This window comes from Echinops telfairi, unplaced genomic scaffold (genome assembly GCF_000313985.2).
Source record: "Echinops telfairi isolate 266 unplaced genomic scaffold, ASM31398v2 ScPeMD7_7420;HRSCAF=8458, whole genome shotgun sequence".
NCBI classification, from domain to species: Eukaryota; Metazoa; Chordata; class Mammalia; order Afrosoricida; family Tenrecidae; genus Echinops; species Echinops telfairi.
In genome coordinates this window covers 48995883-49006046 of record NW_022111320.1, presented here as the reverse complement: position 1 = coordinate 49006046, position 10164 = coordinate 48995883, and the positions used below count along the sequence as shown (strand labels likewise).

At 49.6% G+C, this 10164-nt stretch overlaps 1 long non-coding RNA gene across 1 annotated transcript; it reads left to right on the top strand.

The window, feature by feature from the left end:
* Window positions 1-1113, top strand: LOC101642763. The gene is made up of 2 exons (XR_006680769.1): window positions 1-62; window positions 466-1113. It is a non-coding gene; the product is annotated as an uncharacterized LOC101642763 (long non-coding RNA).
* The last annotated feature ends 9051 nt before the right edge of the window (window positions 1114-10164 follow it).

The following is a 10164-nucleotide window of genomic DNA, read 5'->3' as shown; positions in this document are numbered from 1 at the left end:
AGCAGTCGGGCTTCCTCCGCTTGCTGAACATCGACTGCTCCAGGGACCTCCTGCAGCAACAGGTGGGCCCGAGGGGCTGCAAAGGGGCACTCTTTACCGAGGAGAGGAGGGGAAGGGAGAGGCCCAGGGTCCGAGACGGGGCTGCTGGGGTGTCTGGGAATATTCAGGGCTCTTAAGACCTGGGTGTTAGGCTGGGCTCTGACACCCCACCCTCCACCGGACTCCTTCCTTCTGCCCCCACCTCCCCAATTCTCGCTTTGGGAAAATTGATATAAAAAGTGGAGCCTCCCCGCAGGTAAGTGGATCAGCCAGGGCTGGAATGAGTTCCCAGAGTCCAGGCCAGCAGAGACCACCTCCAGCACCCTCCCTACCCCATTGTCCTCTGTCCCTGCACTTCAGTCTCAGCAAGGAGGGGCCGTGGGGAGATGGGTCAGGGGACCACCAACACTGGTATCACTTCTGCAGGCCTCCCGGAAGAAGCGCTCTGCGGAGGCGGACCCAGAGACAAGCACCAAGCTGCCACCTGTGATCAGGGACATGTACGAGAAAGCCAAGTACGACATCATCTTCAACATCCTGAGGAATTTCTAGGCCAGAGAAAGGAGGGAAGATCCTGTACTTCTACCACGACCTCTTGCTCCCCACCTTCCACCTCTCTGCTTCCCCAGAGCTGCTCGCAGCCCTCTTTCCTGCTCAGTGTAGGAGGGGGGTTGCTCCCCTTAAAGGGCCCTGAAAGCCTAGAGTCAGTCCCCGTGTCTCTGCCTTTAAACACCAGCCCAGTCACCTCCTTCAGGAAGCCGCCACCCCTGCTCTCTCTGGGCAGAGGCATTCTTTTGCTGTGGGCGCACTCTGGGTCCTCAGATCAGGCTGGCATCCCCGGCCATGTCCCCTCTCAGACACCAGGGAGTCTGGGCCCCTGAGCACCTGCAGGTGGCTATGGAGTGAGTTTTCAACAGAATACTGCTGGCATCCTGGGAGGGTGGCTCCTTGTGCCCGTGCCAGTCACTGTGCCCAGTCACTGTCATGGCCGTTTGTCCCTTTACTTATCCCTGGCCCTCCAAGGAGGTCTGAGAACCATGGGAGAGAAGTTCAATAAAATGTTTCTGAAACCAATGACCCAGTAAGCGAGTGGATTAATGAAGCGCCAGAGAAAGGCCGGGCAGATGTCCGGGAGACTTGGGGGAGGAGCCCAGTAGGGCAGCCTGTGGGTGAGAGGGGGTCCACAGTGCATCATGGGGTGAGGATAGGGAGCAGGTAGAGACATTGGGGAAGGAGAAGCCAGAGGGCTGGCCCAGAGGCGTGGGGAGGTTTCCTCAACAGCCATTTGTCCCTTTATGCCACCTTGATCACAACGTTCTGGCCACGCCCTCCTCCACCGGACTTGCATGTGAGACTCTCCCCTAGAAGCTCCCTGTAGATGCCCAGCAGCGTCACCCACTCAGTGCATCCTCTCCAACCTGGTGCTTCCTGCAGCCACCCCAGTCCAGCTGATGGGGAACCTGGGCCTCCTCCTTGTTCCACATCCTCTCACAGGCTACAGCCAACCAGTCCAGACAGACAGACAGACAGACAGACAGATACACTACCACCACCACCCTCTGTCACTGATGCATTCCCAGGCCCAAGAACAGTGCCTGGCACGCTGTAATTCTGTAAATGCTCAGGATGTATCTGTTGAGTGAGTGAATCAACTAATTTTCTACTCACTCCGAGCCTCTTCCTTCAGGAAGTTTCACTACTGAGTGAGGGCTCCCTCCTGCCAGGGGCTCTGCTCTGCTGCGAAGTCCTAGTTCCAGGGAGGCCAAGGACCCACCTCTGTTGAGGATGATGGTGGCCATCCCTTGCCCAATGCCACTTCTCACAAATCTCTCTAGTTCTCAGGATGGCTTTGCTAGCTGGGTGCATCAGCTTTGCAGCTCTCAGTGCGGAAGCCAAGTCTGAGGGACACAGGCCCTATAGGCCAAACCCTCGCCCCCTGGCCACCACCTAAGTCCTGGGGCTCCCGCACTGGAGGATGAGGAGAGGGAACTATTGGCGGCAGTGGCCCTGGGGCGGGGTTAGGAAACGGTGCAGGTTTACACAAGCAGGCCAACCTGAGGCTCTGAGGCCCCCTCCCCCTGGTGAGGCAGTGATACTCCCCTGGAGGTGACCTTCAGACTTGCAGCCCCTCAGGCTGTCCCACACGCATGCATATTCCCATGTGGGTTTTCACTCCTGGGAGACAGGACCATGGTCTCCTGCAGTCACCAGGCCCAGTACTTCGAGCTCCGCACACGAGGGGCCTTAGCTGATCAATTTCCCCTGGGAAGCCTCAGGGCCCATCTAGAGAGGTCAATGCCACATCACATCAAGTTTGGGGAAGATGGCCTACCGCGCTGTACCCTGCCAGGGGAGGCTGGTTTCCAGGGTCCTGTCACAAAGGCCTGCTGGGCCCCACACTGCTCCATTTCCCTCGCTCCCGGCAGCGCAGAGGTGGGGTGAGGGTGGAAGCAATTTGTCAAAAGGGGAACATGCAACATAGTTAAGCTAAATAAACTATGGGCATTAGTTCATAAAGGGACGAATCATTTAAGGTACAATGATTGACCTCTCCCCATTCTGAGTAAAGAAAGAATGATAAAAATGGGAAATACACAGAAAGTTTGGTGGACTAGTGGACCATGTGGACAGCAGTCTCCGTGACCTTGAGACCAGAACTAGATGGTGGTTACCTACCACAACCAACTGCCCCAAAAGGGATCCCATTAGAAGGTCCTGGTTAAGAGTGGGAGAACCATGTGGGACAGAACTCAAAACCATAGAAAAGACCAGGTGTGCTGGTTAGACAGGATGATGGGACTCCCCAGAGACGATGGCCCTGAGTCACCCTTCAGGTCTGCAAATGAATTTGGGAAACATCCCTGGGATATAACATTGGGCCACCTTTTACATAAATGTCAAATGCAATGTTGCATCAAGGAAAATGCTTGTGTTGGAATACACAAAGCCTGTGCAAGTCTGACGCAAGAAGACAGAGACGGGGCAATCGGGTGTCTGTTCACAGAAAGTACTTCACAGACATGCCGTTCACAGTGCTAGTTTGGTGGGAACGGATGGTTTTATTCTGTTTCTTCTTTTAATAAGTTGTTCTGAGCCAACCACAAAGATCTACATAGAACCGTCTCCTAGCAGGACAGACAACAGAAAAGTGGGTGAAGGGAGACATCGGTCAGTGAAGACGTGAAAAAATAATTGATAAATTATCAAGCATTCATGCAGGAGGGAGGGGAAAAATGAACTGACACCACGGGCTCAAGTAGAAAGAAAATGCTTCGAAAATGATGGCAACATATGTACAAATGTACCTGACATAATGGTTGTATGTATGTATTGTGATAAGAGCTGTACCAACCCCCAAGAGAGAATAAATAAATAAAAAGTTGTATTGAGACAATCCACATATCGTACAAGTCAATGGTCTAATCCCATTAGCTTTCTCTGATTCTTGCTAATAGTATTTCACTTTTTTTAATGGTTAAAATAGCAGAATTTATTACAAATGCATCCAGTTCTCTGTCTTTTTTTTTTCAGGGTCACTGCATTTTATTGTCCCCCAATACGGTGGTTTGTGTGTGTGTGTTTTTTTAAAAATAATTTTATTAGGGGCTCATACAACTCTTATCACAATCCATACATCAATTGTGTAAAGCACATCTGTACATTCATTGTCCTCATCATTCTCAAAACATTTGTTCTCCATTTAAGCCCCCGGCATCAGCTCCTCATTTTGTCTCCTCCCTCCCTGCTTCCCTCCCTTTTTTCCCCTTTAAACGCTCTTTCGTCATGGAGACTACACAGCAAAACCTCACCAACTCAACAGTCTGCACGTCCCATGTACCGTTCAGTGACGTACATGACGTGACGGTCCCCCTGGGCAATCACTCTCCTTTTCGGAGTGCTGCTCCCTCGGGGACGTAAACTCACCATCTCCTGGGGTCCTCGCTGATCTTCTGATTGCTCGTTGTCAGCGGAGGCAGACCTGTCTTGCTAGGTAAGCTAATGATGGATTGGTGGTGGTGGTTGATGCTTTTAAAATGGCACAGAGCTCCCTGGCAGGCCGGTTGGAGGAGAGAAAAACATCAGCTCAGAATCCTAGCAGAACAACAGACTCTGTGAAACCCTAAACCGGCAGCACCCAGAGGCCACGAGGGGGTGTTGGGGGAAGTGTGACCACAGGACTTAACCCCCGGGACTCGAGAGCCTATTTGAAAAACAAGCTTCTGAAGAAAAGTGCAGGGAAAAGAAGGCTCGGAAAGAGACGCAACACGGGAGCGTCCGTGAATTCTTGGGAATTCTTCATTATCTTTTCATCCCATTTTTGTCCACAAACTCTTTGAAGCCCCCTTCTCTAACCCAGGAGCCCCAGTGGTTATTCATTGGGCTGTGATCTACAAGGTCTGCAGTTTGAAACCACTAGCTGCTTGGAGGGAGAAGGATAGGGCTCGGGAGGTAGTCTTGGAAACTCACAGGGGCACTTAAACCCTGCCCTACGGGGTTGCTATGAGCTTAGTTTTCAGCTTCGTATAACTCATTTTTTTAAAATAAAATTGACACAGACTCTCAAATATGTGCATATAAAGACCCACTGCCTTGAGTCAATTCCGACTCACAGTAAGCCTGAGTAGAACCCAACACTTCCCAAGGCTGTACATCTGTAAGGAAACAGGCTGCCACAGCTGTCTCCTGCAGACTGGCTCGTGGGTTTGAACCACTGACCTTCTGGTTAGCAACCTGATGCTTAACCCACTGCATCACCAGGATACCTACATATCCCAAACCCCACTGCCTTTGAGTGAATTTTGACCCACAGTAACCCTATAGGACAGAGTAGAACTGCCCTGTAGCTTCCAAGGCTGTCAATGTACACAGCAGCAGCCAGCCTCATCTTTGTCCCTCGGAGCAGCTGGTGGATTTGAACCACCAATCCTGGGGTTAGCAGCCCACTGCTCACCCGAAAGTGCCAACAGGGCTCCTAGATGTGTGTAAAGGGTTTGTTTACGTGAACGTAGAGAAAATAGGGTAGAAAGGACCTAACGGTATTAACATGGGTCTCTGGGTGTGTGGTGGAGGCTGATCGGGCGGTGTAGGAGAACGAGGGAGGAATCAGAGGACAGGAAAAGGAAAAAGTGCCTGCAGAGTCTGGGGAGGACGCACACTTCTGCGCCGTGGGAAAGGGGGGCATACGCATGGCAGGGCACAGGCATAAGGGACAGTTCCTACTTATAGTCCTCATCTAGCCCCGTTCAGGACTCCAGCTCAGGAATGGGCTTGGAACTGGCTCCAGGTGGTGGAGACCATGATGCCCTCAGAGCTCTCCCTACCCCAGCCTGCCCTACGCCAGGATCTGGACACCCCCACCCCCACCCCCTGTGAGTCACAAAGGGCCCTCCTTGGAGAAAAGACAGGGAGTTGCACTGAGAATCAGGGTGGTGCTGCCTTTATTTTTCATGACTTCACAGCTTTATGGAAAGCACAAAAATACTCAACTATTGATGCACAATCACTTGCACATACCCAAAGTGTACGTTTTGATGCTTGACACAGTACACACCTGTGAAACCACTGCCACAGGCAAGACAGTGACTACCCCTCCACCCTTTGTACCACCCTGGCACCTCCGACCCACGGATCTGTTATCTGTCAATATAGATGCCTTTGTAGTTCTGAGTTTTATGTAAATACAATCATGGAGCATGTACTTTTCTGGCAGGGGGCGGGGCTGGCTTCCTTCACTGAATATTATGGTCTTGAGATTCATCCACGTGTATCCTTTTCTGACTCAAGACAAATGTATCACTGTTCACCTGTGAACTCTTTTCGCTGCTTATTACAGAGCAGATCTCTTCCCCTCTCTCGGCTTTGGTTTGCTCATCTATAAAGCCGGGATAATCCTACTGTCTCCTCAAGCAGGCTCTTGGGAGCACTGCAAAAAAAAAAAAAAAAAAGAACAAAACATACCCCCCAGGAGGGTCTTGCCTGGAATGAAGGTGCTGGCTGCTCCAGGCCCAGCCTTGGGCCCACGTTTCATGCGTTGGGGCTGCGGCATCCATTGTAGCTCCCTGTGCTGTTGTAACTAACCAACACAACTCACAGAGGCGGCTGGAACTTACGTACTTTCCCACTGTCGAGGAGGTGAAGGGCTGGCAGTCAGGGTGCTGTCTCTTGGGGAGCTTTCTTTTCTCTGTTGGTTCTTCGGGAAGCCCCGTGGGTCGTTCCTGGGGTCTTGGTGATCGACAGGTGAAGTGTATCATCTTGTCTCGTTTGTTCTTCCAGCTCTGTGCCGAATCTGAATTTTTTTTTCTTTTTAGTATCTCAAAGGTGATCGTCTTAAAGCACCCCTTGTACCGAGGTCTTATGACCATAATAACAAAGATGGTCCTATTCCCAAGTAAGATTACGTCACAGGCATAGTGTCGGATTTACAACACATGTTTCTGGGGACGCAATTAAGTCCCTAACAGAGTGCCTCTAAATCATCCCAACAGAAACAGGGGCCTGCAGTCTTGGGGAGACAGTGGAGGGCCACACTGGTTCCCGGCTCTACAGTTTCACCGTGGCTGCTGTGCAGCCTGTAGGTTGCAGGGGGCGCCACGGTGGAAGCGGGGAGACTTCAGGAATCCAGGAGAGAGAGACGGAGGTGGTGTGGACGGGAGTGGTGGAGGCAGAGGCCAGAACTGGTTTGGAACAAGAGTTAGCTAAATGAGGCCACGGCTTGGCTGTGGGAGAGGGAGGAGGAGGGTGAGTCTCAGCCCCTCAAAACCCACCACTGGTTTCCTGACGGAGTGACATGGACGGTTAAGAGGTGAATTTTGACCAGGTGTGAGGATCAGAACAAAGCTTCCATCGGGCCCTGGTCTTCTGCTGAGACAGCCACGTGGGTGGGTGGGTCTGGGTGGTCCCGAGGCAGGACTCTGGAGGGCTCTGACACATGGCAAGGGCAGCAGTAGGTAGGAAGACAGTACAGAAGTCAAACTCCATGGCCTCTGACATTCAGAAGTTTCTTTACATTTTCTCACTCAGCAAACCCAGGCCCAAGAGGCTCACAGGTGAATTCTATCAAATACGTAAAAACAACAGCCACAAAAACAACCCCTTCACAGGTGTTGGCCCCTAGAAGAAGAGGGAGTAGGAAATAGTTACAGCTGGTCCTCTGCAGCCAAGGTTACCGCGGACAAAAAGGGGGCACTACAGAAAACACACCTCAACAAAATTCTCCAACTACATACTAGCAGAGCACATTCAACTATACGTACAAAGGATTATACAACAGAGCCAAGATTAACTGAGACGTGCAACGTTGGGCCAAAATCCAAATCGGTCAATCTTACCCACATTATTAAAAGGCCAGTGGATTGAGTCATCGGATCATCTCAACAGCTGTGGGGAAATCCGTAGGCAAAATCCTGCACCTGTTCCTTATGAACACGCTCAACAAGCTAGGAGTAGAAGGGAGCTTTCTCAACTTAAAGAAAGGTCATCACAGATTGACCTCATATTTAAAGGTGCAGAACTCCCCAAGACTGCAGGCCCCTGTTTCTGTTGGGATGATTTAGAAGCAGTCTGTTAGGGACTTAATTGTGTCCCCAGAAACATGTGTTGTAAATCCAACACTATGCCTGTGATGTAAGGTCAGAGAGTAACATTGCTCATTCTTGCCTCTTCTATCCAACACTTGCTGGAGGCCCTGCCGAGGCAGAGTTGTACACTAGGAAGAACTTTAAAAGCTTTAGGATTGGAAAGAAAGTAAAGAAGCTGTCTTTATTCACAAGTGATCTGATCATGTATGATCCCAAGGGACACACATAAAAACCAATAGAATCCCAAAGTAGGATGAATAAATGTTTTCAGCATGGTAGTAAGATACAAGATCAAGATAGAGCAATTCATTGTATTCCTATGTACTTGAAACAAAATACCTCAAAATAAAATGAAGCAAATACGTTCCATTCACAATAGCATAAAAAAAAAGAAGAAAATTCTTTGGAAAATTTTTACAAAAGAAATGCAAGACTTGTACACTGACAAAACATTACTAAGCGAAACCAAAGACCTCGATGAACATTGAGGGCTCGTGGATCGGAGGACTTGATCATCATGGCAGTTCCCCCCAAACCAGGCATTTCACTCAATCCAAATTGCTATCAAAAGCCAGAAAGCCAAAAAACAACAACAAAAAAAACCGCCAGAAAGCCTGCTTGTAGAAATTGACAATCCGGTCATGACATTTGTATGGGAAAGCAAAAGTAAAGTAATTCTGAAAAGTAACAAAGTTGAAGGACTTCATAACTATGCAATTTTAAGATTTATTATAAAGAGGCACCCTGCTGGCATAAGAGGTTATGAGGTGACTTGCTTAATCCCAAGGTCAGTAGTTTGAAACCATCACCTGCTCTGAGGGAGAAAGGTGAGGTTTTCTATTCTAAAGACTTACCACTTGTGTTAGTCTGGGCGGCCCAGAGCAACAAATTTATAGATATAGTTATGTGTATAAGAAAGAGCTTTAAGAAGAAAAAGAGCTTTATATACAAGAGCAACTGAATATTAGAAAACAGACAAAATAATAATTTATAAATTATCAAGGGTTCATGAGGGAGGGGGGAGCAGGGAGGGAGGAGAAAAAAATGAGGAGCTGATGCCAGGGGCTTAGGTGGAGAGCAAATGTGGAGAATGATGAGGGCAATGAATGTGCAAATGTGCTTTACACAATTGATGTGTGTATGGATTGTGTAAGAGTTGTATCAGCCCCTAATAAAATGATTTTTTAAAAAAAGATGGACAGCCTCAGAAGGGGAGCGTAGATCAAGGAGGTCGAGGAGGCTGTTTTAAATGGATTGTGGGAACACGTGTACAATACTGCTTGATGTGACTGAACTATGGGATGTTAGGATATCTGTAAAAGCTCCCGGTAAAATGATTTAAAAATAATAATAAAGTGACGACCTTGGAGAGCCACAGGGGCAGCTCCACTGTTGTCCAGGGTCACCATGCGGCAGAACGAACACGATGGCAGTGAGTTATGGACACGTCGTATGACAGGGATGAGCCTCAGAGTCCCAGTGAAAGAGGCCAGACCCAAACCGCTCCTACGGATAGGTGAAACCGAGAAGAGGCAATCTAGAGACAACGAGCCAAAACAACGGTTGGCTGAGCATGGCAGTGACAACAGGAATTAACTGCATGCGTGCCATGGAGCTTTCTGGAGCAATAGAAATACCTGAATTGGTTGTACAGCTTTGTACATATACTAAGACCATTGCTTCATACATTTCCAGTGGGTACATTTTACAGCAAGTGAGCTCTCGGTAAGATTGTAAAAAGCAAACCCAAGCATATTCCTGCTGCCAAGGAGCCTAGGAAAACTGGTTGAACCTGAATGCACCTGTGACACTGTTACAATCAGGCCTCTGTCATGGGGCATACAGGCTGAGCAAGCAGAGGTGCTTTGTTACAGGGGCGTGCAGGCACAAGGACACAGGAACCCTGAAGGACTGGTTCTGGGAGACTGTGTGGGGAAAGGTGGTCTTTTACACGATGCTATGGAGTTAGAGTTTGCTTTTTGGAGTTAGGGTTTTAACCAACCCAAACTCACCGCCATCGAAGCCGGTGGTGGTTTCGAAGTGCCGATCTTCCAGTTAGCGTTCCCTGGGCAGAACCGATATCCAAAGGAGACTGACCACAAATTGACTGGGTGTGATCTCAGGAAAGGGATCGGAGGCTGCTGTGTGGGAAGCGTTCTCCCCCTTTGCTGTGCATCTGAGGCACCCAGGAAGCCTGTCCACACTGCCGTGGCTGGGCTGCCGACCACATTCTTGGGGTCCAGCTTGCTTCCCTCAGATGAGCAGGGAGTGTTGTGGGGGGAGGGAAGGCAGCCTTACCTCCGAGGCAGCTTTCACTGTTCTCAAAACCTTTCTAATCTGCCCCGTGACTGTCCTGTGTCCTTCGAGGAAAATCGGTTTATGGAACCTTCTGTGCCGGCTGCTCTCTTGAATTTCACTGATCTGTGAGATCCTCTTGGAAGACACTGTTGACTGACCCTGCGGAGACCTACAGAACTTGTCTGCCCACAGCGACAGGTTGAACAGGTTTTGTCTGGAATACTCCTGTGCGTCTAGGAACCGAAACCTT